Source organism: Bubalus kerabau, chromosome 4 (assembly GCF_029407905.1).
Source record: "Bubalus kerabau isolate K-KA32 ecotype Philippines breed swamp buffalo chromosome 4, PCC_UOA_SB_1v2, whole genome shotgun sequence".
NCBI classification, from domain to species: domain Eukaryota; kingdom Metazoa; phylum Chordata; class Mammalia; order Artiodactyla; family Bovidae; genus Bubalus; species Bubalus kerabau.
In genome coordinates this window covers 93968636-93993065 of record NC_073627.1, presented here as the reverse complement: position 1 = coordinate 93993065, position 24430 = coordinate 93968636, and the positions used below count along the sequence as shown (strand labels likewise).

Here is a 24430-nt window from a genome sequence, read left to right as displayed (position 1 = left end):
ACAAGCTCTGGAATTGGTGATGGACAGGGAAGCCTGGTGTGCTACAGTCCATGGGGTCTCAAAGAGTCGGAGATGACTGAGAGACTGAACTGAACTTGTAGTTTCTTCTCAGTTCAACCACTGAGCTGGTCATCACTGGTTGTCGTATAAAATCCACTTTTCATGGCATGTCAGAAATGAATCGAGAAATGGTCCATTGTTGTTGTATAGAATAAGAGAAGATGACACTTCAAAACGACATTTTTAAAAATCTTCTGTCAGTTCATGAGGCATCCACTTATTGAGCTTTTCCACCTTTCCAATTTGCTTCAGATGCCGAAAGACCATAGAATGGTCAACATTGAGTTTTTTGGCAACTTCTCATACTGTTGTAAGAGCATCAGCTTTGATGATTCTCAGTTGGTTGTTGTCAACTTCCGATGGCCAGCCACTATGTTCCTCATCTTCAAGACTCTTGTCTCCTCTGCAAAACTTATTGAACTACCACTTTACTGTATGTCCTTTGGGAGTTCCTGGGTCAAATGTGTTGTTGATGTTGTGATGTTGTGATGTCTCTGCTGCTTTATGACGCATTTTGAACTTGAATTAAAAAATCACTCAGATTTGCTTTTTGTCTAACATCATTTCTATAGTCCAAATATAAAATAAACAGCAAATGATAAGTCTTTAGCAAAAAAAAAAAGAAATAAAGCAAGAAATGCACATTAAAATGATCATAATCACATTTTTAAAAAAGCATGTATTCCAATATCAAATGGCAAAATTCAACAGTGCAAAACTGCAATTACTTTTGCACCAACCTAATACTTGATCCCACTGTGCTGTACACTTTGAAGTTGTTAAAATGGTAAATTTTATGTTGAGTGTGTTTTGCCACATGACAAAATATTTCTTTTAGTTCTTGGGAGGTATGGAACAGGCAGCTAGATTGTTACTTACACAGAATGGCAATGTACTGTACTGAGAAGTAGCACGGCAGAGAGTCAGAGGAAACTTGGATTTTAGAACAACCTCTGTTATCAACTCAACACAGAGCTTTGGGAAATAAATCACATAAAACTCCTTGGTCTTGGTTTTTCCTGGCTGTAAAATGAAGGGTTTGAGCTAGACGAAATCTAAATTCCCTCTCAGCTCAGAAGTTCTTTCACTGAAGCTACAAATACTTTTTCGTACTTAGATGCTCACCCTGCTTTGTTTCATTCTTGCTTTAATTTACAGCAGTAAAGTGAGTGCGTGTTTCTAAACTTGTAATAATTCTATTTTGAACTTGGTTATATTCAATACCAATAACCCATTTACAAGTGAGTACCAGTTACATAAATCTCACAACATGTAACTAGGTAGCCCAAAAATCCCTCAAGTAATCTGAAAACTTATTAGTGTATTTGTTACTGGTATTTCCTTTTCTTTATGCAAAGTTTTTTTGATATTTAATATGTTAGGAATGTGAACTTTTAACTCGTGGAACTATTGTAACATATTTGAAAATTATAGTAATTTGATTAAAATGTTGCCTATAAGGCAAAAGGTTTAGTTAATAGAATCCATATGTAATTAAAATGCAGAACTAAATGTAATCAGACTCCAGTGACTAGTGCCTTCATATTGATAGTTTTACAATGGCCTCTGGGGTTGAAAGTTTAAATGTTACAGAATGCAACAACACTGGGGAAAACAACCTCAGCTGGCAATTGTAGCTGTTTTAAAGACATCCGCATGGTTACTTGATAAAATGGGAATATCACATCCCAGATTTTCATCATTTTAGGAATATCTTCAGTTGGCAGGTGGTAGAAACACATGACTAGTGTGCTGGTGGAGACCCACACTCTATAGCACTATTATATAAACAACCCCAGATGAAGGGCCTTGCTATGAGCCAAGCCATGGTCTTCTTTTTTTTTTTTTTTTTTTTTTCTTTTTTAATAACAGAGTTGCTTAATTTGGGTGAATTCATTTGAATCATATGAAAGTTATAGACACAACACTATGCACCAAGCCACAAAAAAAGTTAAAAAAAATTATTTTCTCTGGACAGTTTTAAGAGTCGACATCCTGTGTTAGAGTTCTCTAATCATCACCAGCACAATTTACAATCAGAACACACAGAGAGCCAGTTTAGACCAGCTCATCTGTTGATCTTGGCAGGGATCCGTCATCTCACTGTGTGCAGCTGCCACTTGAGGGTTGGGGGACTCAGCAGAGAGCCAGAGGAGGGTGGGATGCAAAGCTGGTCAAGGCATGAACACACGGGCCTGCTTCATTTCAGCAGTTGTGTTGCCTAAAAAAAAAATAGACCTTTTATTTTACTGCCCCCCGAGCCTTCCTTCTTTTTAACCTGAAATTAAACGAGGACCTCTCATGAGCCACTGCGCTCCAGGCATAAGAAATTGTAATGTCTGGCTTCCAGAAACTGTCCCGTCAAAATGTGCTTCTGATTAGGTGGCTTAATTACAGCTGTGAAAACAATGTTGATTTAGGCCTCAAGATTCCAGGGCATGTCAGCCGTTATTAGCTAACCTTGGACTGAATCCACAGTTTTAAAACTGTACCACTAAAGTCACCCTGCTTGACAACTTTTTATTTAAGAAGAAAAGTTGCCAGAAGCAACACATTTTTATGCAAAACATTGTTCGATGCACGATTTCAACTGCAGCACTATTAGCAGTCATTAAGGAGATGGTTAACTTTGTACTTGATCAAGAACAAGGAAGTTCTGTTTGTAAAAACAGTAAGTTTTGAGTAGTATTTTTAAAGGGTTGACTGACATAAGAATTAATTTTAATTCCTTTAATTCAGTTTTATTTCAAGCCCAGCATGTTGGTTTAACCACCCAATTTTATTACACCTAAATTTTCCTGACAGTTTCATTTGCTGTTAGGAAATAAAATTGCAATATTTTTTTTCAACAGGGGAAATAATGGCTAGTTTTAAAAAACGTTATGTTTGAAACTTCCCTTGCCTCAAGCTGGTTCAGACACAACCTCAGTTTACTTTTGGAAGGAAACGGACCTCATTAAATCGTTTTTAATATATTAATATAAGTATGTGTTTTTCATAGTGAGAAAGCTTATTACAATCATGTATTTACACCTGCAGGGCAAGTAAAAGTCTTAATAATTAGACGGTTCCAACACTCTGGAAGTTTCAATACAATTGTCACTGATATCATAAATGTTAGAGCTACATATTTAAAGTTGTTGCAGTTCCATTGTATTTTAGATGACTAAAACTCCCCTTATGTGCTATGAATGTTTTTAAAAATTTGTCTGTATTTAAAAAGTAGACATTAAATAGAATGCAATACCAAAAAAGTAAGGTGGACAGCTGAAGAACAAACATAAAGAGTCATAATTCTCATAATTTTGGAAGAAACTTTTGCTTGAAAATACATGATTTATGCCAAACTGAATACTCAAGAGAGAGCTAAATAACTTCTTTAAATGAAATCTCCCACACCCAAGACATTAAATCCAACAAAGTGGGTGGTCAAGGCACATCTTTTTCTACTAGTTAGGCTTGTTGAACAATTAAGGGACTCACTTTAAACCACATATGGACAAGCAAACTTTTGTTTACTCATCAAATTAAGAAGTCATGCATAGGTAGTTGATTGTGGGGAGTGGATGGATGAAGAGTTGTGTTGACGATATACTATGCGTGTCCTTAAGGAGAAAGCTGGGCAACTAATTCAAAGCTGAGTTTACATTAATAATCCCCCAACAATGTCAGTAATATTTTCTAATTGACAGGTGCTCTAGAGACATTTTCTATCTATATCTATTCTATTTGTTATTTTATTTAATCTTCATATTGATCTTCTGAGAGATATTGTTTCCCCATATTGCAGATAGGGCTTCCCAGGTGACTCAGTGGGTTAAGAATTCTCTTGCCAGTGCATGCGCCACAAGAGACGTGGGTTTGATCCCTGGGTCGGGAAGATCCCCTGGAGGAGGAAATGGCAACCCACTCCAGTATTCTTGCCTGGGAAAACCCATGGACAGAGGAGCCTGTTGGCTACAGTCCATGGGTCACAGAGAGTCAGACACGTTGGGGCACACATGCGTACTGCAGACAAGGCAGCTCAGTCCCGGAGAGGGGAAGTAACCTGCCCGTTGCCATTGCCGCACGGGTCTAAGATGGAAACCCCTGTCTGTGTGTCCAAAACCCATGCTTGACCTAACAGTAGAAATAAACGTTTTTCTCAGAAAATGGATTCCAGGTTACGAAATAGTAGAGACACATTAAGAAAGACCAAGTTTAAGTTGAATGTGCCTTTAGGCTGTTAAGAGACAAGAACATTTACACTTTAATAAAAGTTTTATAGTTTTCTGTCCAAAATAAAAAAGCTATTCTTTTTTTCTTTCAGTAAAAAATGACTGTGTCTGAAGAGTGGTGGATTCACCAGGTCTCTGGTTAAAGCCTTTTACCTAGAACAAAGGGCCTTCCTCTTTCCTTTTGAAGTTGTGTTTTGCACAGAGAATTGAAAGTTCCATGTTATATCAGTTTGAAGTTTGGATATATTGCACTTGTTCTTAAGAGTCTATGTCAGCTGAGAAATTGGGAAGACATAGCTGCCTTAGCTCCCCAGAACTTTGGCTTCGGGCATACTTTGATCGAATCTGAATTCAGCTCATTCCTTTGGCTCTCCTTTTGTTCTGAGTGTTTGACACCTTTGGAACGGTACCCTTCCAGAATGTGAGGGCCAGCTAAGGTTACAGCTTTATGTTTCTAGTTGCCACCTTCTTACTTCTGATGCGTTCCAACTGGAAATAGGAATTTGGTTGAAACTACATATCATATAGATTGTGTACAGTACAGGTTATATCTAATTTTATCATGCCAGTGTGATTGTTTTGATACATTATTTTGTTAATCCTCTTGGAGGCTTATGACTTAAATTTTAAAATATTTTATTAAGTAGCATTTTGGATATTATAGATTCTTAGGTATTCCCTATCTTTTTTGACTTTTCTTGACAGTATAACCATTTTTTTTTTTTTTTTTTTTGCAAAAAGAAGGTGGCCTAGGAAGGAGTTTTGAATCTAGATATATGTATATAGCTATATATATGTATCTTGTATAGAAAAATAGGTATTCATTATTTATATATTGTTGTATTTTGCCTATGGAGTAATCTTTTTTTTTTTAAAATCTTGGTTTGTTTACTTAAACATTTCCTGACCCATATTTATTTGGATATAAAATCTTCCACTTCTTTAAAATAAGCTAAATGTCTTTCCCAAAGCAGGTAAAAGAACCAAGAAATTTGAAGTAAAGTTATTAAAATAATTTGGATTTTATAACCACATTGCTTCTTCTTTTTAATGGCACTGATAACCAAAGGCATCAGGTGTGTAGTAACGCTTTTTAGCAATATTTGGAAGAGTTTAAATTGATCCCTATTTCAGAACTAAGAAAGCTAGGTATAGAGGGGTTTATCATTTATTAGAAATAGCCATTCAGTCTTATTTATCCCTGTTTCATATAGGTATCTCAGGATGGGAGTAGGGAAGACTAGAAAACAGAGTTTTCACTCCTACCTCGTTCTAAGCAGGGTAACTTTGTATTAGTTGCTCAGGCGTGTCCAACTCTGTGTGACCCCATGGGCTGTAGCCTGCCAGGCTCCTCTGTCCATGGTGTTCTCCAGGCAAGAATACTGGAGTGGGTAGCCATTCCTTTCTCCATGGGTTCTTCCTGACCCAGGGATCAAACATATGTCTCTTGCATTGCAGGCAAATTCCTTACCATCTGAGCCACTAACTTTACTTATATCTTATTTTAGTTCAGAAATTAAATTTCTGAGTAAGATTTCATTTAACAAAAGACGTATGCTTTAAAAACGTTTGAGGACCCCTGTCATATCAAGAAGAGAGGAACACCAAATATTCTTGCTTTACGCATAAACGGACTTACTTATTTTTGGCTGCACGGGGTGTTTGTTGCTGCCTGCAGGCTTTCTCTAGTTGAGGCGAGCAGAGACTGTTCTCTAGTTGTGATGCACAGGCTTCTCGTTGCGGTGGCCTCTCTTGTTGCAGAGCATGGGCTCTAGGGCATGCAGGCTTCAGTAGCTGCAACACACAAGCTCAGTAGCTGCAACTTGCGGGCTCTAGAGCACGGGCTCGGTAGGTGTGGTGCACGGGCTTAGTTGCCACATAGCAGGTGGAATCTTCCTGGACCAGGAATCAAACCTGTGTCCCCTACATTGGCAGGGGAATTTTCAACCACGGGACCACCAGGGAAGTCCCTATGCATAAACTTTTTAACGAACAGCTGTTGACCTTGATTGCTGTTGGTGATTTTTTTCATTAAATATATAATGACAACTTTTTATCATTTGTTTTGGGGAGAATAGTGGTGTACATATTTTGGGTAAAAGCATATAGTTAACCTTTAAGGAAATAAAATCATGTCTTAGCATATGTTTTTTAGTCTACATCTTATACTTGGCTTTCTTATCCAGTTAAGCTCTAAGTCAGTTATGGTCATTTCTATTTTTCAATGACTGAAGGAAATCTACGGGGCAACAGAAGTGCTGAGGTAACTGACTTCATGCCTCAACTTCCCTTTTGGTAGGGATATTCACAGAATTTCCTTATGGGAGTAAGGGGAGAGCCCTTTGCATAAAGCCAGCCTTGCAGACTGAATTTGGGAACCAACAAAGATATAAAAGTTGGCTAACCTATCCAACATTTCACTGATTTTTCTCTCTCTGTCTTCCTCATCACAACTCTCATGTACTGACTGCTATCATGGCTTTATCTCTTCAGTATTTCTACCTGTGATTTTTGAGGTGCAGAGGAGTTGAAGGCACGTGTGCCCCTCGTTCAGCACAGTGGAAACACACTGGACTGAGGGGCAAGAGTTAGAACTTCCTCCTGGCACTGCCATGCTAGCTGTATGCTCCTGGGCAAATAACTTCTCTGGGAATTTTCAGAGTTGTAAAAAGAGGAGATTTGACCAGAAGGTCTCTAGGGTGCCTTCTAGTACTAAACAGATGCTTTTTGCTTTCATGTTATTAATTCTGTCACAACCTCTGTTCTACTTGGTAGCCTTCTGAAGCATGTAGGTACAAATTAAAGGCTGTCCTTTTATGGGTTTGTGTCACTTCTGTGTTAACTCACTCATTTGGCAGGTTTCTCTGAGGATTCAGGTCATTAATGGTAATAATGGCATGTTTCAGTTCCTGTTTTTTAGATTAATAAAGAAAATGAAGTTTTAAATATTTTTACCTTTGTAATGGAATATTGATAGCTGCTGAATGCATATAAAGTTAGCATGTTGACTAGTGGAACTTACAGGAGCTCATAGAAACTCCTGATTTCTTGCTTGGGCTTAGTTGCTATTGCCGCCCTACGGACTGTAGCCCACTGGGTTCCTCTGGGATTCTCCAGGAAGCTCTTAGCTAATTTTTTACTTAGTTGAGCACTTTGGGAATACCATTGTACTTTTAACCATTCTCACAGGTTAACTTTTTATTCTTATTCTTACTTAATTTGCTCCCATACTGTAACATTGGATGAGGTAGCAGGCATAAAAAACACTGATGTTGAAATACAGTGGTAGTAAGGAATCAAAAAAGAAAAATAGATATGGAAATTTATTTCAGATGATCTTCCCCAGAACCATAAGTCCCACTCATTGGATCAAAATTCTTATACCAACATTTTGATGCTTTTAGTGTTTGAAATCCAGTATTAAAAATATAAAAGTGTGAAAATTTATTCAAATTGTCTGTTCATTTATTGAAAAGATGTAGAATGTGTAGTTTGAAAAACATCCTGGGCAATAAGCAGCGGCCCGAAACCCTCTGTTTCAACTAGTGATTTAGAAGCAAAGTATATACAAATATTATATAAGTCAATTCATTTTTAATCACAAAGTGGAAAGACCTAATAGAGCATTATCAATCACGATATTTGTAGGGTTACCAATCTATTAATTGTGGATTTTATTAAATCAGTTTTTTACTTAAATTAGTGCCAGGTAGTCTCTCTCACAAGCCTTGATATATACTGATTACTTTGTTTGGAATATTATTTTCTGCCTTGTGCTCAGTTGATTTTCCCTCTAAGTTTTAAATTCCAAATCTCTCCTCAAGCATCTAGTTATACTCATAACATTAATCATACCATATTGTAATGGGTTGTTAATTAACTAACCTCATTAGACTAGAAGTGCCATATAAATAGGGAATTGTTCTATTCCTAGATATTAGCACAGTATCTGGGACATAGCAATAGTTTGCTCAGAATTCTGTCACAAATTCCAAATTATGTGGTCCAACTTAAAGTTTACCAACCTGTTCAGAAATTCAGTTTATCAAAAAGCCAAGCATGTGGCTATGATTGGTCCCCTGTCTCTGTGGGTTCAGAATTTCTTTCTTGTTAAGATCATTTGTTATGTCAAGTTACTACTGAAAATGTTGTGTCTATGGTCTCCTCTACCCCTTTTCTTAAGGGAAGAACAAGGGGAAAAGAAAGAAATTTCTCATATGTGGTTGTATTTGAATTTCACCTGGGATCAGGAGTTGTGTCTTTGTTAGTATCTTATACAGTCCCTCGCATACTAATGAAATATAGTAAACAAGTGGTGTTGGTGATGGTGAGTATTCTAGTTGACCATCAGGCCTTAAAAATAATGCAAAGAATAGAAGAACCGTTGGTTTAAGGCCTAAGTTCACGTAAAGGGTGTGCTTAGGATACACGTTTTAGTTTAGTAGAAATCATAATTTTGCAACAAATAATCTTTGTATGTTTACATTTCATATCCCTAAGGGAAAGAAATCTGTTTCTTTACCATAAGAAAGATGAAAGGTATTCTAGAAATTTAATTTCTTTTTTATGTTGACTTGTTCTTTGCTTTATTTATGTATAAAAATTCTAAACTCTGATAAAAGAGCTCCTACAACATTTGTAGCCATGTAGAATAGAAGATTAAAAAAAGAAAGACAGAAAAACAGTTTAAGAATCTGGTGATAGGAATGTCAGTCCACTTGAGAATAGCCCTGAACCCTGACTGCAGCTGCTGAACCCAGACCAAACCGAGTAAGGAGACAGGTCCTGAGTTAAACCGCTGGCTGTCTTGTCAGCTCTTTCTGATGTTCGTTTTCGGTTTGAAGATTTCCTGTTTCCTATGAGGTTCATGGCAACATAATAATGATTCCATAGTATGTGTGTGTTTCTCAGCATTGTTACCGGGTTTGTCACTGTTGTCACTGATGCATTTAATTCAGTGACCCTAGAATTGGCATGATGGCAGTTGGGCATCAGTTTAAGGATAAGAGGAGCAGAAGTCAGAAGCAAGTATTTATTGATGAATTCAGAAACTCTGCAATGCATAGGGGGTACATCATACAGATGATAAAAACTTGTGCCTGCTTGTATTTCTGTAAAATAGTGAGAACACTATATATTTAAAAAAACAGGTTCATTGATAAGAAATCATGTAAGAATTAAGCATGTCATAGCAGTGAGTTAATATTTATTTATTAAATGAATAAATCTCAAGTTTAAAAACTGTATATTTATTTTGAGATCTTCAGTTGCTGAGTATTGTCTGACTCTTTGCGACCCCATAGACTGCAGTATGCCAGGCTTCCCTGTCCATCACTGACTCCCAGAGCTTGCTCAGACTCATGTCAATTGAGTTGATTGAGCCATCCAACCATCTCATCCTCTGTCGTCCCCTTCTCCTCCCACCTTCAATCTTTCCCGGCATTAGGGGCTTTTCCAATGAGTCAGTTCTTTGCATCAGGTGGCCAAAGTATTGGAGTTTCAGCTTCAGCATCAGTCCTTCCAATGAATGTTCAGGATTGATTTCCTTTAGGATTGACTAGATCTCTTTGCAGTCCAAGGAACTCTCAAGAGTCTTCTCCAACACTACAGTTCAAGTATATCATTTCTTCGGCACTCAGCTTTCTTTAGTCCAAATCTCACATCCATACATGACTACTGGAAAAACCATAACCTTGACTAGACAGACCTTTGTTGGCAAAGTAATGTCTTTGCTTTTTAGCATGCTGTCTAGCTTGATCATAGCTTTTCTTCCAAGGAGCAACCGTCTTTTAATTTCATGGTTGCAGTCACCATCCTCAATGAGTTTGGAGCCCAAGAAAATAAAGTCTGTCACTGTTTCCATTGTTTCCCCATCTATTTGCCAAGAAGTGATGGGACCGGATGCCATGATCTTTGTTTTCTGAATGTTGAGTTTTAATCCAGCTTTTTCACTCTCCTCTTTCACTTTCATCAAGAGGCTCTTTAGTTCTTCTTCACTTTCTGCCATAAGTGTGGTGTCATCTGCATATCTGAGGTTATTGATATTTCTCCCCACAACCTTGATTCCAGCCTGTGCTTCATCCAGCCCAGCATTTTCATGATGTACTCTGCATATAAGTTAAATAATCAGGGTGACAACATACAGCCTTGACATTCTCCTATCCCAATTTGGAACCAGTCTGTTATTCCATGTCCAGCTCTAACTGTTGCTTCTTGACCTGCATACAAATTTCTCAGGAGGCAGGTCAGGTGGTCTGGTACCCATCTCTCAAGAATTTTCCACCATTTGTTGTGATCCATACAGTCAAAGGCTTTGGCATAGTTAATAAACCAGAAGTAGATGTTTTTCTGGAACTCTTATGCTTTTTCAATGATCCAATGGATGTTGGCAATTTGAACTCTGGTTCCTCTGCCTTTTCTAAATCCAGCTGGAACATCTGAAAGTTCATGGTTCACATACTGTTGAAGCCTGGCTTGGAGAATTTTGAGCATTACTTTGCTGGTGTGTGAGATGAGTGCAATTGAACATTCTTTAGCATTGCCTTTCTTTTGGATTGGAATGAAAACTGACATTTTCCAGTCCTGTGGCCATGCTAAGTTTTCCAAATTTGCTGGCATATTGAGTGTAGCACTTTAACAGCATCTTCTTTTAGGATTTGAAATAGCTCAACTGGAATGTGATGGATCACCTCCATTAGCTTTGTTTGTAGTGATGCTCCCTAAGGTGCACTTGACTTCGTATTCCAGGATGTCTGGCTCTAGGTGAGTGATCACACCATCGTGGTTATCCGGGTCATGAAGATCTTTTTTGTATAGTTCTTCTGTGTATTCTTGCCACCTTTTCTTAGTACCTCTGCTTCTGTTAGGTCCATACTATTTCTGTCCTTTATTGTGCCCATCTTTGCATGAAATATTCCTTTGGTATCTCTAATGTTCTTGAAGAGATCTCTAGTCTTTCCCATTCTATTGTTTTCCTCTATTTCTTTGCATTGATCACTGAGGAAGGCTTTCTTATCTCTCCTTGCTGTTCTTTGGAACTCTGCATTCAGATAAAAGTATCTTTCCTTTTCTTCTTTGCCTTTGGCTTCTCTTCTTTTCTCAGCTATTTGTAAGGCCTCCTCAGACAATGGAGAAGGAAATGGCAACCCACTCCACTATTCTTGCCTGGAGAATCCTGTGGACAGAGGAGCCTGGTGGGCTGCTGTCCATGGGATCGCACAAAGTCGGACACGACTGAAGAGACTTAGCAGCCTCAGACAACTATTTTGCCTTTTTCCATTTCTTTTTCTTGAGGGTGGTCTTGATCATTGCCTCCTGTACAAGGTCAAAAACCTCTGGGATCATAGAATTGAGATATATCCCCCCAGGTACTTATGATGGATTTATTTATGCACTTGGGGTTATGAATTTATTTTCAAGTTTCCAGGCTATATTAGTCCCACTTCAGCTTCTTCCAAGGTTCCAGTTGATCCAGGGACTGTCCTTGGTTTTGAAAAATCTTGGGAGCATTGGTAAACTTTCTCCTTTAGTGATTCTTAACAATTTAGGAAAAAAGTTAAAAAAAGGTCAAGTCCCAAGAATCAACTATAATACCTTCAAGGAGTATGTCAAATCACTGTTACTTATTCAGACCTGACCTGTGCTTCTAGAACTAGACCAGGATCAAGGCCTTCAGATCTGCGTACATATTTCATTTTGCTAAGCTTGAGTCTAAGCTTGGTCTGGAGGTCAGGAATTGTGTTTAATCATCCTTACGTCCTTAGTGCCCACCCTCATTGTGCCTGACTCTTTACTAAGTGACCAGCAGAAGCTTGTTGAATCAGTGAGCTTTATTCCTCTTTGAAGAGTTCTAAAATCTTTTAGAGCTCTCTCTCTCGTCATATTTTATGTAAGGAAGATAATTGTGTCTGCATATGCCTTGAATACAGAAAGGCATAATGAAGAGTTGCTGATTTGATGAAATTTGTAATCTAGCTCATGAGTCAGGACAGGCTCCCATCAAGCCATAAGATGACAAATAACCATAGATTTTTAAAAGTTAGATTTACTTTGACTGGGGTGGCTAGAATGTTTTTGAGAATTTGTATTTGAGCTTGATTCTGAAGGAATGATAGGGGTTGAATAAGGAACTCCAGATAGGGAGAACTATGTGAGCAGAAACAAGTTGCTGCTGGCGTACATGCATTCATGGTCAAGCTATGAGTTGACATTTTCCTCATAACTATGACAATTTGGTTTCTGCAGTTCTTTACAGTTTTCAAAATATACCCATATATATACCACCTTATAGCTTTTGTGATGAAGGTGTTATGTGTGAGATTCAGAAATCCTGTGTGATTTGTGTACACCATCCAGCTAGTAAGCCAGTGAACTGAGACTGCTGGCTCTTGGTAAACTACTGTGGCCAGCACTTTTTTTCTTGGCCTAAATCATTTTTTTATCAAAGCCCCCTTGTGACCAAGAAAAAGTATCTTCCAGACAAGTCACAGTCTATGAATGTGAGACAGAGCTTAGGGATATATACATGGTTTTCAAGCCCGAGAGCTGGCTGGTATAGAGCAGGAAGAGGAAGAGGAGGAGGAGGAGATTAGCTCACATTTATCCAGTACTTCCCGTGTATGAAGTAACATTCTCAGAACCTAGTATGTATTAGTTTAGTTAATACTGCAATACCCCTGGGGTTATATATTATTTTTGGTACTGTTGTTATCTCCCTATTGTATGGCTTACCAGGTGCTGAAGCAAAGATTTGAACACAGGCAGTCCAACTCAAGAGTTCATTCACAGTGGCTGGGTGTGGGGACCTTGGAGTTAGGAGTATTCAGATCCTGGCTTCACCACTTGGCTAACCACGTGAACCTCGTTAAGTCAACAGCCTCTTCAACAGTGCTTCAGTTTCCTCACATGTAAAAACGAGGATACCAGAAGCTTCTTTCTTTAGGCTTGTATGGAGGTTAAAAGGAAGGATAACTATAAAGTCTCTGCTATTATTATTAATGCCATTTCTATCATATTCTAATCAGCTGAGCATAGAACTATGATTTGTACCTTTTCTCAACATAAGAAGGGACTACCAAGGTGTTAGAGTAACTCCTTTTTTCTAGGCATAGCTTTGGAGTTAGCATTAGAATGCTTTCTGCTTGGTGTTTTTGTTTCTTTGCCTAAAATTAACTTACATAGTTAGGTTTCAAGATTCATTTCTAAATCCTTGGCTTATTGATGGTAGACGTCATCAATTTTATATTTTAATACTTTTTTCCTTGAATGCAGAGGTTTTATTTCTTAAGTTATAAAATTAACATTTTAATCTGTCTCATTTCTTTGCATAAATAATATCCTATTATAATAAAATTATGTCTATTTAAAAAGTGAAAACCATGATCCTAACAAATCAAGCTACTTTGGGATTTGGGATAGACAGCAGACTGCTATCACATGAATTTGGATAATGGAACAGTAACCGTGTGTATCATTATTGTTAGAAAACATTTCTGTATGTATTTATTAGAAAATTATAGTTGCATATATATTAGAAAGTTTCTGAAACCTTAATGTTCACAGACATTAAAAAATTTCTTTCATAGGGTGTTTTTGGAACTTCTAGATAAAAGCTTGTGTTTATCATGGCATCATTTAATACACTTGAAAAAACTACTGCTTTCTGAATGTATTTTGTTTACAATGAAAGTAAAATATTCAGCAATTAGAAATGAAGGGGGAAAAGGTTAGTTCACGTTCATATATAATGAGGCCTCCACAAATGTTTGCTCCATTTGCTTAGTAACATGTGAAGACTAAATATAAAGCTTCAGTGAGAGATGATGTTTATGAACAATGACCTTTAGAAGTTAATAGGGCTTAGGAAATCCTCAAGGTTTTACAGAGCTAATAATTGAGCTAGTATCTAAAACAGCCTGAAGTAGAACTACATAGGTACCCTGAGCCCCAAATTAAAGGAATAATAACCCTAATTTGTTCCTTCTTATGCTGTTCGCAGTTGTGATAGTAGACTGAATAGAGTCCTCTGCATTTACTCAGAACCTCAGAATGTAACCTTATTTGGAAATAAGGCCTTTGCAGATATAATCAGTTAAATTAGGATGACTTCATACTGGATTAGAGCAGGCCCTAAATCCAGTGACCGGTGTCCTTTTAAGGGGAGCCACACAGAGAGGGTAGGTGGCCATGTGAAGACCGAGGTAGACACTGAAGTGAGGCAGCTCCACACTAAGGAATGACGATGATTTCCAGGCACTACCAGAGGTGGAAGGGGAAGGAAGAATTCTTCCTGAGAGGCCTTGGAGGAAGCACAGTTCTGCCAGTACCTCGATTGCAGACTTTTAGCCTCTAGAACTGTTAGAAAATAAATTTCTGTTTTTCTCAGCCACCTAGTTCGTGGCTATTTGTAATAGCAGCCCTGGGAAACTGATACAGTTGGTAAGTTTAATGTGGGATTTAGTTTCATAAAAGGAATTACTCAGGGTGGCTGTAAACCAAGTTGAAATAGAAAAGTGTGGCAAATTTTTTTTTTATACTTCAAATACTAGTAACTTTTTTAAATTGTAAAGGATTAACTGTTTTTTTGATGTCTTTACTTAAAAGACATAAAATATTTATAAAACATGGCCTGTTATTTTTGTGCATTTCAGCCCAGGAAGTATGCCTATATTATATCAATCCAAACTCCTCTTCTGGTTAAGATGTTCAATAGCTTTGAGATAGAAAAGTGTAAAACTGTGTTCAGGGAAAAAAAAAAAATTAAGATCATTTTTGAAAAGTATCCTAAGTAAAACCTTCCTTTCAAATAAACATTTTATTCACATTCCTTAAAAATTCTGTAGATAATGAGGTCATCCTCATATTGAATAAGCAAGCCATCAAATCTCTAAAAAAGGAAGGTAATTAAAAACGTTTATTTTTAAACAATAAAAACTGTTTTTCTTTATGCTCAGAAGAGCATGTTATTTGCTCAGAAAAAATATCTAAGAAACCTCACGACCTTGCTGATTTTTAAAAATTTAGATATTTTCAATGCTTATTTATTTCTATAAAGTGATAGTATCACAACTCAAAAGTTTTAAATCCATCATTCATATTCTTCATGAACAATTTTTATTCTTTATATCATCCTGAAATGAAACAAAAAGATTACATAATTATTACCTAATTACTCCTTCACCATGCATTTATTACCTCCTATGTGCTATGTACTTTGCCAAGTTCTAAAGATGTTATAATAAGAGTAACAACAATACCAACATTCATTGAAGGCTTACTATGTGCTAGCCATTGTGCTGAGCACTTGATGTATATTACTAATTTAATTTTCATTGTCCTATCAAAGGAGGGTTATTATCGCTTTTTAGATGAAGAAACTACCAGTATAGAGTACAAGATTTGAGCCTAGGCACTACGAACTCAAAGTATTTTAAGCATTTGGCACTCTTAAGCATTATATTATAATATAATTATATTACATCCTTAATAGGATGAGATAAGGGACCTTCTCTCAGGGATCTAAAGGTGTTTGGAGAAGACAGACATATACAGGAATACTTGTAATGAATTGTGATAAGTCATATTAAAGAAGACCAAGTGAGAAGTGAGAATTACTTGTATGAGGTCAGTAACAGCGGCGATAGAGAAGGATTAGACTGTGGCCAGATAATATAGATGGAGAAATTGACAGAACTTGATGGATAAAATGGATGCCGTGTGATTTCCTAAGTGCCCAGCAATTGAGTCAAGATCTATCCCTGCCTTGAGCTTCTGGTAAGAAGTGAGCAGTGTTCAAAACAACAAATAAGTATTTTATGTAGAGAAAGATTTCCTTCAATTTGAAGGCATGTCACAAAAGCACTGCTACTTACAGACTTGACTCCAAAAGTTTAGGTCATCATCTCAGACGCATATCGAATGGGAAGGTATGCTTAAACTCTGCTTTGCTTGGTGTAAAGTAGTGGTAAATTTCTCCTAGAATTAGTTCGTGGTGCTGGAGGCTAGCATTCCCATTCCTTTAATTAGATTTTCAGCTCTGATCACTGATAGGGTCCTTGGAATTGGAATCGTAACTCTATCTTGGTAACAGCTACAAGAATCTGTATTTGGATGTCAATAATGAAGAATCCTATCATAAAGTGACTTTTTGGTGGCCTTTATCTCACATGAGTTTATAAATGTAGGGAACCAAAGGCAGTACAGTTTATATTACTTTTCTTTACATAACATTAAAAAAAATTCAGATCTTCAGAGTGTAAATAAGTGAAAACTGATTATATACTTAGGTCTGAATGTATTGAGAGATGAGAGAAAATGTGTAAATTACCCAGATCATTTTTCAAAATAAGTATAAAAGTTTTTAACTATTAGCCAAGTCTATTTTCAAGTACAGTGTATTTCACCTCAAAGGCTAAGCAGCAGGACAAAAACCTAATAAAAAATTGTTGAGTTTCTCAAAGTGCATTTTTAAGAGCAAAGGCTGAATTCTGTACTCTTGAATTGTGCCTAGACCTTTCTGCTCTTACTTGTCAAAAGTTTTTCCTATCCCAGGTCATCTTTCTATCAATACAATCCTATTATTTGTGATACTAACCATAAATGGAAAGCAAGCAAACTCTGGGAGATAGGGAAGGACAAGGAAGCCTGGTGTGCTGCAGTCCATGGGATGGCAGGGAGTCGGACACGACTGAGCGACTGAATGACAACAAAACCATAAATTGATTGCTGGTTGATATTAAGTTCTGATAATCTAAAAATCAAATCTTCCTCTCAGGGCCTAAGGAACTGAGCTGAACTTTAACTTCAGTCATCTAGAGATCTGTTTTTGAGCAGCTCTCTTAGTGCATCACTGTACTGCTTGCTAGATTCCCGTCCAGTTCAATAGAGGGAGTGACTAAATTGTAGTCATCCTAGTTCTGAGCACGTTGGCGAGAAGAAAGTAGTTAAACATCTTGCTGTGTGTGAGCAGGTCGAGGGCAGGCAGACACCATGCACCTTGACCACCTATTATGAAGCTTTTTGCTGCTGTGTCAAGTGAAAGCGAGTTAATTGGGTGAAGCTGTGGAGCATGTTAGGGGCCTGGTTGAGGGTTGCTGTCTGACAGCTGAATGTCAGCCAAAGCCAGTCAAGTGTAGCTGAGAGACAGAGACCTGTCACAAAGTTCCCGCAGACTGGAGCACAGTTAGGGAGCTGAAATATGGTTCCGTCTCACTTTCTCCCTCATTGAATCCAAGCACCTTAAAAGATTTTCCACTGTATGTGTCAACTCTTGTTCTCTAAGCTGTTTCCCAGAACTGTCCTGCATTCAAATGATTGAACAAAAGATGCTAATGTTTAGCAAAGTGAATGTAAATTCCCTCTTTTCCCCTTTTCTGCCCAAGCAGATAGACATTCAGCTCAAAGGAAACTTTGAAGGTTTACATCAAACAATTATATTGCCTCCAAATTTAGCTTATAACAGAATCCTTTTCTCAAGAGAGTATAAAAATTGAAAATTTAAGCAGGAGAATAAGCAATGCGTCTTTCTCTGATACAGCCAATCTAGGTCGAGAGAACTAGGATTCCGGCCTGGGTGTCTTGTGGATGCACACTTGCCAAGATAACTGTCCTCTTGGTCTTTTTGTCACAGGCTTCTTTCCTTTACTTTCAGAGCAGCCTAAGGTGAAATCCTGTAATGACTCTCACCAGGTGGAGAAAGATAAACACAGAAAGGAACAGGGAGAATCCTTTTGAAACTTTGAACACTTTAGAAAGGAAAAATCAGAGAAAGTTAGAGTTAAAGAATGAAAATTAAACATTGCGAAATAACATTTTTCAGAGAAAAAAGTTTAATATCAAATCATGTCTTCCTATTGGCTTTCTTTGGAATATGGATTAGAAGCTGTGTATTCAGTCAAAAATAAGCAAATATATGGTATGGCTGTGCTCTTCTGGTCACTAGTCAAGCCACTGGCTTCCCAGGTAAAGAACTCGCCTGGCAATGCAGGAGATGCGGGTTCCATCCCTGGGTCGGGAAGATCCCCTGGAGAAGGCCATGGCAACCCACTACAGAATTCTTGCCTGGAGGATTCCACGGACAGAGAAGCCTGGCAAGCTACAATCCATGGGTTGCAAAAGGGTTGGACATGATTTAGTGACTAAACAGCGGCAAGTCAAGCCGCTGGTAATACTGAAACAAACACAGATAAAATAGTCTGTGCCTCCAAGGAAGGAGCACCCCATGCCAGCTCTGACCATTGTGACTTACTGTGATGTGGCGTCATGGCTGTTGAATGTGTGGAGGACAGTTAGTGTGACTGAGGAACTAAACTTTAATTTTACATGAAATTCAATTTTAATTAATTTAAAATTAATTACATATGGTCAGTGGCTACTACGATAAAGAGCACAGGCTGAAGCACACAGCAGACTGTGATGCCGTGCTGTTATAAAAGCAGCAGAGTGGGGTGGCTGGATAATGCCAAGAAGGGGCTTGTAACCCAACTGTAGGGGGGCTGGATTCAGGGAAGCTTTGAGGGCAAGGTGATACCTGAGGTGAGTTGTGAAAACCCAATGAAGAAGTCTCCTTTTAAATAGAAAAAGCCTCCCTTTATTTTTTTTTTTAATTTTATTTTTAAATTTTACATAATTGTATTAGTTTTGCCAAATATCAAAATGAATCCGCCACAGGTATACATGTGTTCCCCATCCTGAACCCTTCTCCCTCTTCCCTCCCCATACCATCCCTCTGGGTCGTCCCAGTGCACCAGCCCCAAGCATCCAGTATCGTGCATCGAACCTGGACTGGCAACTCGTGGCATTGAAACATGTAAAATATCATGTATGAAACGAAAAAGCCTCCCTTTAAATAGAAAAAGCCACTTGAAGAAGAGAATCTGAGATAGGAGAAGGCAGGGCTTGCTTCAGGATCAGCGTTTTGATTAGTCTCAGGGGCAAAGGAGTCTATGGGAGATTGCCTTAACGTAATGGTAGGCTCCAAGGACTCTAGCAGGCAGCTTATCCCCGAACTCACAGAACAGGAGGTCTCACAGATGAAATTAGGATCCTCAAATCACATGGTTTAGCAAATCAATCTAAAACACACAGCAAGTAGCAGATGGTAGGGAGGCAGCAGGGGGACAGACCCTACTCTCTGGTTCCTTGCTCGTATGGTGTTCAAATGCCTCTCTCCCAGCTGCATCAGCCTTCTCCACGTGAGCTTATGGGACCAAGGTGGAGCGCTGAGAAAGCGGAATCAGGTGACTGAAGATGCCTCGGTCCACTTATCCACACTTGTTCTGAGAAATACTCCTGGCCAGTCTCTGTAGCTTGCCACTTAGGCAGCCGGACAGCTTTGGGTTTTCTCTGTGGCTCTGGGGCAATTGGCCTGTGTTCTGTGCTTCAGTCGTGTCTGACTCTTTGCAACACTATGGACTGTAGCCCACCAGGCTCCTCTGTCAATAGGATTCTCCAGGCAAGAATACTGGAGTGGCTTGCCATTTCCTTCTTCAGGGGATCTTCCAACCCAGGGATCAAACCCACATCTCCTGTTTCTCCTGCATCGGCAGACAGATTCTTTATTGGCTGAGCCATCGGGGGCAATTTGAGGATGACATTAACCTGGAGGTGGTGCACCTTTCCCTCTTGTTTGTCTGGGAGTAGCCTGTCCTGCAGGGGACCAACTAATATCTTTTCCTATCATATAGATTCTGCCTCTTATCTCACACAACTGGCTGATTCATTCTCTATGCTTAACACTTGTTATGAGTTACATCTGTCCTATTTTTTTCTTGTCTTCAAGAGAAATTTTGAATATTCTCAGATAATAAATAAATATACAATAAAGTAGAGGTCAAGTAGAAAAAAGAGAGAAGTCTGAAGGAATGACTTGCTTAGAAAAATTAAAAGTGCATTTGTAGACTAGAGAAAGTGACGAGACACTTGAATAACAGATGAAAATTTTAGAAAAAAGCTTTGAAACCTTTGTCAAAATTGCTATCTTGTGGCTACCCTAACCTGAGTTGCATTTCAGACAAATCAAGGCCTTTGTGAAAAAGTGGTGTGCAGGCTCTTGGGGAGTTTATGTGACTGAGGGCCTTGGGCATGGTTGAAGGACAAGTGGAGGTTTTGTGGGCAGGTGGTCAGAGGAGGTGACGAGAAGTAGAGAGAGCAGTGTAGGTCTTCTCCTCTGTGCGGGCCTATGGACTGGCTTCTGGTCTCTGAGAAAAAGATGCCTACAGGTGGAAGCTGAAAGAAATGTTTTATGACAGACAGTGTGAGACACTGGGTTCCAGTCAGAGTACCACAGGTTTCAGAGGGAAGAGTGGGTGTAGGGCTAGTCTGTGTAAAGATGGTGCCCATATGGCACAGTGAGTCTCTCTAATACATTGGAGGCAGGCCCTGATGGAAGGATGTCAGGCACCCAGCAACTTGTGACAGGGAGTTTGAGGTCATGTGTGATCTGGTCAGGAAAGAACTAGGGAAATGTGACTCATTACTGGGACCTTGCTTGTGTCCATGGAACAATGAGTCTAGCAAACTCTAAGTACCATTGTCCATCAAAATGTAATACTACAAAACAGCAGTTGTGTGGTTATATTGAACAAATTATAATTTAAGAACTGACTCCAAACACAGGTAGTCAAGGACAAGGTGAACTCTCCAAAGGCAGAGAATTTTGGTGTGTGATTCACTTCTGTATCCCAGTACCCTGAACCATGTCTGACACTTTCTAGGCATTTTAGTTACTTCTTTGATTTTATTCTTTTAATAGATAGTAAATATCTATTAAAAGAATCAGTGAGTGGAGCTAATTTAGGATCCTAATATAGTGAGTGTGGGTTTAGATATGTTTTATGCTGTCTTGGGGAAAGTCTATCATATGGAATTGGTCATGTAGGGAGTGGGTTCTTGAAATGGAATCCATAGCTCTATTATTTTGGAATTTTGTGGTTGCTGCATTACTCTCACAGTTCTATAAGATGTTCTCCCTAGAGATGGGTTTGGTCTGAGACTGCTGGAAATGGCCTGGTTCTATCAGAAGTAGCATTCCTGCCTATCATGTAAAGGAAATGTCATTGCCAGCTAAGTGGTTTGTTTTGGAACGTATGCCCCAGTGCTGGTTGTGATTGGAAGGCATTCCACAGATGTGAACCCCAGATCACATGATTTGTCTTACATCTGAAGGGTTCCTTTCTCACTGAGAAACAGAGAGGCCACATTCTTTTAACTCAAGATAACCAGTCCCTCCAGAAGGGCCCAGCTGGGGGACTGGTCAAAGGGTCAACAGCCCTGGGGAATATAGCATGGATCTCTTCGATGATCAGCAGGGGAATGAAGACTGTTTGCAACGTTTCATGAGGAATGGCTGGGGATTTCAGGTTTGATAAAGTGGAGTAACAAAGGAGCATGGTTTAAACCAGCCCTGGAAGGGAGGGGCAGTAAAAAATGGGTTTCGATTTTTAACATGTGAATTCATTGCTAATTTTGTTGAAATATGTGACTGACAGATACCATGTTAGTGAGATTAAGGAAAACAATCTCTTTCAAACAGCTTTCAATTTTAGATGTTTCTTCCTTCTTCTGTTCTTTTTTACCTGAGGGCATGGCCAGTATTTCTACTCAGAGGAAAACATGCTGCTAAAAGGTCTAAGTTTATAGCTTCCAGATATTACTAAATTTTTGACATTGAATAAAAAAGGACTTATAACTTTAAGAGGAAATTCTTCAGTAATGAAAAAGTGGTCAGAAAACTTTTGCTTAATAGTTCCCAGAGAGAGTGTGACATGTGTGCGTTTAGACCGCAGAAGTCGTAACTTGGCAGCGGGAAGTGCTGTTTGGAGTTAAATGAAGGCGCACAGGTTGTAAGTAGCCACTCCACATGAGGAGCTACGCTTGTGCAGAGGTGCGAGTTACTCATGTGTGTGTGTACTTAATGTCAGACGGTGGATATGAGTTAGATAACTGGAAACGTTGAAGGAAGAAAGTGTTCTCAGCTAAATTAAAATCCGATTTTCAAAACTTGCGAAAACACTTGGTTCACGACCTCCCCTCTGAGACCTTTAACAAACCAATTACATTTCATTTTGACCACACAGTTCAGAATCCTAACTATACTAAACTATGGGTTTCAGTATGTATAAAATAAAGTCTTTTTCAATAAAGCAGTTTTAGTTATAAAAGTGCTGTAGATAATTGGAAAATTCAGAAGCTGAGGGAAGAAATTCCTGCAGTCTCAATACCTCACAACAAGTATCATATGTGATTTTGTGTATCTCATTTTCATTTATATAGTTGCTCAAGGGTGGGCAAAAACACAGCCTGTGAACCAAATCTACTTGCCATCTGTTTTTGTATAGCCTGTAAACTAAGAATGGTTTTTACATTCTTAAATGTTTAAAAATGAATTAAAAAAGAATAATATTTCATGATGTGAAAATTATGGTAAATTCAAATTTCAGTGTTCATTAATGCAGTTTTATTGGAACATAGCCACACTAATTCATTGACATATATTATCTATAGTTGCTCTGGGGCTACAACAGCAGAGTTCAGTAGTTGTAACAGAGACATATGGCTTGCAAAGCATAAAATATTTATCTGATCCTCAATAGAAAAAGGCTTCTGACCCCTAGTCAAGCCTCAGCATTTGTCTGTGTTCTACAACTACTTGTTAATATAACCATAAATTTTATAGCCATATAATATTCCATCAAGTGTCTAAAGCTTACTTAAATGTACTTCTGTTATTGAATAACAGATTATTTCTAACTTTTGTCTGTTATTAATATTAAGAAACTAATCATAAATGGAATTGTTGGGTCAAATGGCATTAACTATTTCAAGACAGTTGCCAAGTTATAGTCCAAATGGTTCAATCAGTTCATACATCACTAGCAATTTGTGAATGCCTGTTTTTTAATGCCTTCACTAACATCAGTTATCACAATTTTTTTAAATTGAATTTTGGTTGGTAATAATCTCATTTCCCTTATATTTTTGATTACTATTGGCAGTTACCATTTTTCCCATTTGTTTGTTAATCAGTTGTATTTTGACTTTTGTGAACTGCCAGTTTAAAACCTTTGATTGTGGTTAAGTAGTTTTAAAGATAAAAAAACACAGAAAGAAAATATTTTGGACTTTCAAAGCTTTTCCCTTATAATATGTACTCCAGTTTATTCCCCTTTTCTATAAATAATTAGCAGTTTCTGTGATTCTCTTTCCAGAAAGAAGAAAAAATATATGTATTCATGTATGTGTTTATACTTTTTTTTTTGGCTGCTCTGTGCAGCATGTGGGATCTCAGTTCCCCAACCAGGGATTGAACTCAAGCTCCCAGTAGTGGCAGCACAAAGTCCTAACCACTGGACTGCCAGGGAATTCCCTGTACTTATTTATGTATTTTTTAAAATACAAATGGGTTCTTTCTCTTTATACACACACACAGACATGCATACGCATGCATGTGCGTGCGCATGAGCATGCACTGTTTTGAATCTTATTTCACTTGGATGTATTTCTTCATCAGTACTTACATATTTACATCAATTTTCAAAATTGTTGTATGATGTGATTGTATCATACTTCACTTAACACTTCAGTTTCGTTTAAAAAGTGTTTTTCTAAAAGAATTCTTTGATGAATACGTCTGTATGCTCATCTTGGTGAGCTTCTGTGGGTGTAGCCATAGAAGAAATGTCTAACAGTGGAGTTGCTGGATCAAAAACAGGTACAATTTAAGCTTTGTCTTCCCAAAAGTTTGCACCAGAGTACAGCCCAGCCTACGTGCTAGGAACTTGCCTGTTTCCCTCTCTTAGCAGTGGGTTGCATCAGACATCTAAATTTTTGGCTATTTTATAGGCAGAAAGTAAGCTTTCATTGTCACGTTTTGTGTTGCGTTTCTTTAATTGTGAATGAGGTTTACCTCTTTTTTATATGTTTATTGGTTATTGTATTTCTCTGTCCTCCACCAAGCAGCCAATATATATCTGAGGTGGAGGCTGTCAGTGGTTTCCTGACCTCTTTTCTCATTCTTTCTTTGTAATTGAACCTCTATTACCCAGGCCATTCAGGGGCAGGGGGAAGCTGTATTTTTCAGACTCCCCTGAAACTAAGTCAGCCACATGACTAAACTCTAGCCAATGGGGTGTAAACAAAAGTACTCTGATTTTAGG

The 24430-nt window shown here is 38.2% G+C and overlaps 1 protein-coding gene and 1 long non-coding RNA gene across 19 annotated transcripts in view; one reads left to right on the top strand and one right to left on the bottom strand.

The window, feature by feature from the left end:
• Positions 1-24430, top strand: part of CCDC171 (coiled-coil domain containing 171) — a 341946-nt gene that overhangs the window by 306597 nt on the left and 10919 nt on the right. The gene's annotated exons all lie outside the window — the stretch shown is intronic.
• Positions 1944-13116, bottom strand: LOC129649992 (uncharacterized). Its single transcript, XR_008713516.1, has 3 exons — positions 13008-13116; positions 5917-6071; positions 1944-2281 (listed from the first exon to the last, which is right to left on the bottom strand). It is a non-coding gene; the product is annotated as an uncharacterized LOC129649992 (long non-coding RNA).